We start from the raw sequence: 6,000 nt of genomic DNA on the forward strand, positions 1-6,000 counted from the left end.
GTAGATTATATTAAGTTGGTTTTATTTTTTAAAAATCTATCTTTGGGGGCTTCCCTGGTAGCGCAGTGGTTGAGAGTCCGCCTACCGATGCAGGGGACACGGGTTCGTGCCCAGTCCGGGAAGATCCCACATGCCGCAGAGCGGCTGGGCCCGTGAGCCATGGCCGCTGAGCCTGCGCGTCTGGAGCCTGTGCTCCGCAACGGGAGAGGCCACAACAGTGAGAGGCCCGCGTACCGCAAAAAAAAAAAAAAAATTATCTTTGAACAGTGAAAGGTACTTTGAAATACATACATAATCAATGTTCAGTTATTGATCCAAATTCAGACCCCTCTGTTCTGAGTCCACATATTCCACATGACACCACAAGTTACCAGGTAAAGGGTTGATGGGTCTGGATTTGCAAAATTCCGGATTTAAATCCCAATTTAGCTATTTACTACCTGTTAAAGTTACTTAAATGTCTTACTCTCACTTTTCCAACCCTAAAACAGAGATAATAATATTTACCTCATAGGTATGTCATGAGGATTATAAAATATAAATTTATAAACATATATACATATAAATATAAACATATTATAAATTAGAAAATATGTAGAGCACACAAAATTTTTTTTAATTCAATAAATTTGAATATTTAAAATAGCATTTCTACTTAAATGGATTTGTAACTTAGCAAAAAATGGTATTCTACCAAGAAAGTGAATATCTTACTTAGGCACCAACTTCTTGACAACTATATTTAAAGGAAGGTTTTTCTGTTCCATGAGGACAGCTATACAATCTTAATATAATCAATAAAAGAAGGAGCTTTCTCATGGCTTCTCAACTTGAAACATTTAAAGTGCCAGAGGGCAAAACTTTGAAAGTAAGTTACTTTTACAGACATCTGAGGGCTCCTGGATCTACACTGGGGACCTCATTGATGTTGCCCACATTTAAAAAAAAAAAAAAAAAAGCTGATTACTTATATAAGGTAATGTAACTTTAAATTTGAAATATGATTATATTTTTCCTCAAGAAATTTCAGGATGAAAAAAAGATTGAGTCTACTTTGAGATTATAAGAAAGGTGAACAGTAGATATTGAATCACTCTTTCCCAAAGCTTATTTTTAAATACATTAGTCTGCATTTATTTGGTGTTAAGTATGTGCCACCCACATGGTCATGAGCTCACATACGTTCAGAACTCTGCCATTTAACTTACAGTGAGGTACCCACAGGGGCACCTTCCCTGATGTACCAGCACAGCTGCCACTCTAACAGTCAATAAGTGAGTTAATACACAGGGTCAAAAGGCAGATCTTACCACTGGAAAGAGAATCTCAAAACATAACTGTAATACAATTTACTTAAATAGACTATATTTATTTGCTGGAAATAAATTTTCTAAAAACAGAGCTCATTATCTCGACCATCTGGTTCAAGAGTGAGTACCTGGTGATTCTAATTGCAACAAACATTTATCAAGTGCTAACCAGGAACTAGGCAAGGCATTGGAGACCCAGCAATGAGTAGAATACAGATTCCTGTCCTTTAAGGATACCACTGTTTCTGGAGACAGATCATAATAATTATTTGGAACATGTTAATTGTTACTGTAGAGAATGTGTGTGGTCCATGGAGACACAGTTGGCGAGTATGGATCCCAGACTCTCCTAAACCAGTCTGTGGGAAAATTCTTGGAGGAGGTGGTACAATCAGGAGGGACATAAGGACAATGAAGGAACAAGGCCATAGCTTGATAACAGGAGAATCAAGGTTGCTTCAGTTATGAGCTTCTCTTTAGTTTCTGTGACAAACAGGGATCAACATCTAAGCAACACTGACGTGAACGTGGCAGGTAACTAACAGAGCCTATTTAGGTTTGGATAAAATGAAAAGGAAAATCCCAGGTGGAAACTAGCTTACCCTTTGTTTTCCAGATAGTGTGTTTGCTGCTGCTCCACCACTGGTTTGAAAATAGATTTTTGAAGCGTTGTCTCAGCTTAGTATCTCTTGGTTTATCCTTCGTCTTAAAGTAAGAGTTACTGTGCAGAGTCCATATGTTTTTGCTGCTGCTTCTTACTCCTTGTCTCAGTTTACTGTTTATAGAAACTCCCTTCTTTATTTTAACTGTAATGAGTAAAATGCATTTCTTTTTTATAAGTAAAACTATTCCTGATGGACTCTGTGTAGTTTAAAATCTATCTTAATGGGGAGGCATCTGAAGTATATTTCTATCCTCCCGAAGAACCATAATGGTGGTAATTTGTCTACATGCAGAGCTCATTTGATGCTGCCAAACTCTTGCAGCCTCCTCAGACTGTCAACAGGAAGTGGGAGTTCCTTGACCACAAAACCTTTGGAATTGTTAGTATTTTGAGAATACAGTGAATGGGATTTCCTAATGTCTCTTCTCAGAGTTTGGCAACTGGGGTGGTAACCAGAGAATTCTTGATGCTGAGCCCTCAGGTCTGGATCATGTTTCCTGTTCATTATCCTGTAGGCTGATCTTGGTAGTTTTTAAGTTCCAATACACAGAACATCTGCTTGAAACTTTTTTTTTAGCATTGAAGGAAATTTCTCACTGACTGTTGGGGTGGGCTTTATTGATGAGATAATGTTAATTTTTGTCATTCTTTGGATCATGCTAATTTATTCTAAATATTTTCTTAATATACTCAGAGAGAGTTGTTTTGATTGAATGTAAAACAACAAATGCAATGTATGAAATAGTATTGACAACACACCTCAACAAATAGGCTACTGTAAGTATGAACTAAGTAGGTACATATAACTGTATCAGTGTGAGTGTTCTAGAAGCAGATATGAAGACAGGATAAGAAGTTCAAGTGATTTATTGGGGGAAATGCCTGTGAAAGATAAAGGGGAGAAGAGTAAGCAGGAAGGCACAGAAGACTTTCAGACTGTAATGCAGGTATGACACCTAAGAAGGAAAAGAGGGGAGAAAGAAGAGGCCTGAGTTAAAAGAGCCCCAGATGGCTGTGCAGCTCTTGCAAAGTCTTAGGTAGGCCCGAGGGTAGCCCCAGAGCAAAAAAAAAAAAAGTGACTACTAGTAGGGGGCTGCACTGGGCAAGCAAGGCTGAAGTCTAGTTTCCCTACAGTGTTCTGTCCATAACTGATAGAAGTTTAGCTAGAACACAACCTCAGCATGAATGCTGAGGTGAATCCTAAATATTTGGCAGCTGGACTCTGTCAGGTAACTCCTCACAGCAGGTTCTCTCTGAAGGGAGATCCTGAGCAGTGCGCATCCTTGGCTGCCACACAAGTCTTTCATAATATTTTGCTATCATGGAAGTCTCCCCTACCAGAAAAAAAAAAAAAAAAAAAAAAAGAGATGGGGAGATTTCAAAAACCATTACACTGTAACTAATTATAGTGGTATTTTTAGTAATTTTGACAAAATAATTACTTAAAATTTATTGAAAGAAATGAATTTCAAACTCCCACTAAAAGACTTAACTATTTAAGATTGATTTTTTAAATTTTAAATTGGAGTATAGTTGATTAACAATGTTGTGTTAGTTTTAGGTGTACAGCAAAGTGATTCAGTTATACATATACATGTATCTATTCTTTTTCAAATTATTTTCCCATTTAGGTTGTTACAGAGTATTGAGCAGAGTTCCCTGTACTATACAGTAGGTCCTTGTTGGTTATCTATTTTAAATATAGCAGTGTGTTTTGACCTTAAAATGTCTTAGAGTCATTTAATTTTTCCAACACTAATATGAAGTTTGCAAAGATAATAAAAAAGACACATATTCTTTGAAAAAGAAAGTTTAGGATTTTATTTCATCATTGTACTAGAAAAGAGAATAATCTTGCCCTTTGAGACAACATGGATAGACCTTGATGGCATTATGCTAAGTGAAACAGTCAGACAGAGAAAGACCAATACTGTATCATTTCACTTACATGTGGAATCTAAAACCAACCAAACAAACAAACAAAAACTCAGAGACACAGAATACAGATTGGTTATTGCCAAGAGGCAGGGGGTGAGGAATGGGCAAAATGGGTGAAGATGGTCAAAAGTTACAAACTTCCAATTATAAAATAAATAAGTCACAGGGATGTAATGTACAGCATGGTGACTACAGTTAGTATATGTGAAAGTTGTAAAGAGAGTAGATCTTAAAAGTTCTTATCACAAGAAAAAAAATTTTAACTGTATGGTGATGGATGTTTACTTATTTTATGTTTTTTTTTTTTTTTTTTTTGTCGTACGGGGACCTCTCACTGTTGTGGCCTCTCCCGTTGCAGAGCACAGGCTCCGGACGCACAGGCTCAGTGGCCATGGCTCACGGCCCAGCCGCTCCGCGGCATGTGGGATCTTCCCGGACCGGGGCACGAACCCGCGTTCCCTGCATCGGCAGGCGGACTCTCAACCACTGGGCCACCAGGGAAGCCCCAACTAGACTTATTTTGATGGTCATTTTACAATAGATAAAAATATCAAATCAGTATGTTGTATATCTGAAACTAATATAATGTATGTCAATTATATCAATAAAAAAGGGGAAGAGTAACATAGTCACGAAAAAGTGTTTGAACAATATTTAATATTTTGTGTTAGTAGTATGGGAATTATATAAAGGGAAACTAGACACAGAGTTTTGTATAACCTATCTTACTTGGAATCTTCAACTGTACCGAGTGGTACCAGAACATTTTGATAGAGGGCAAAACAAGAAAAACACATGATCCATCATATACAGTATACAAAGTATGTCATGAAACATGCTTTAGGAGAAAAGTTAATGGTGGAAGAAAATACCCAAGACTATTATTAAAAGGAATAAAATACTGGAAAACAGTTTGAAAACATCATTCCTATTGCCAAATTTATACACCAATATTTTAACAATATTTACCCCAGGGTATTAGGATTATATTTGTTTGCTTGGGTTTTGTATTTGCGAGTCTTCTACAACAAAAATGTATTATTCTTGTCATTTTGAGCAACCGTGTCTATAAATTTTTAGAGTTAAGGGTAATTGCTAGCAGACAAGTTCATACACACATAACCCCCCCCACACACACACACACACAATCACTAATGCTTGCAACACAACATCAGCAAGTCAGTGAGAGAATTGACATATACCTTCCTTGCACCATCTAATTGTATTATATAATCAAAACATGTTGAAATATATGTCTGTGTATCTAGTTTTGGTTTGATGAAGCTTCCATCGAAAACTGTAAAGATAGTCAAACTTCTCAACTATGATACAGAATAAAAATACCCAGCTCCACCCAATTCCAGCAAATAGCTTTGGCTTTCATGTGCAGTCATGTGGTCTCTTCCATCAACTTTTCTTAAATCTACATTGCATTTGCTTTGTCTGTGCTTATTTTTGACTGGAAACTTGGAATGTTTATCCAATGTGTATAAAGAAATAAGGTCAAAGATGCTAGTAAAAGGACATATAGTATATATGATTACAACGGAAAATTAATTGCAGAAATCTTTTTAACTGATAGTGGGTAGAAGATTACAAATTTGTATAGAGCGGGCTTCCCTGGTGGCGCAGTGGTTTAGAGTCCGCCTGCCGATGCAGGGGACACGGGTTCGTGCCCCGGTCTGGGAAGATCCCACATGCCGCGGAGCGGCTGGGCCCGTGAGCCATGGCCGCTGAGCCTGCACGTCCGGAGCCTGTGCTCCACAACAAGAGAGGCCACGACAGTGAGAGGCCCGCGCACCGCGATGAAGAGTGGCCCCCGCTTGCCGCAACTAGAGAAAGCCCTCGCACAGAAACGAAGACCCAACACAGCCAAAAATAAAATAAATTTAAAAAAAATAAAGAAAAAGACAATGTAGAAATGTAATAGTATTTATAAGTTCCATTTGCCTTGTCTCTTGCTATAACACAGATCCTTGTTATTAATGCAAATGCACCCAAAACGGTATATAAAACAGCAAATAAATTGAAATATTCTATGTGGATAACCACCTCAAAGTAGATCATTAAAGTGATATTTCCTTAAAG

Source organism: Delphinus delphis, chromosome 3 (genome assembly GCF_949987515.2).
Source record: "Delphinus delphis chromosome 3, mDelDel1.2, whole genome shotgun sequence".
Lineage (NCBI taxonomy): Eukaryota > Metazoa > Chordata > Mammalia > Artiodactyla > Delphinidae > Delphinus > Delphinus delphis.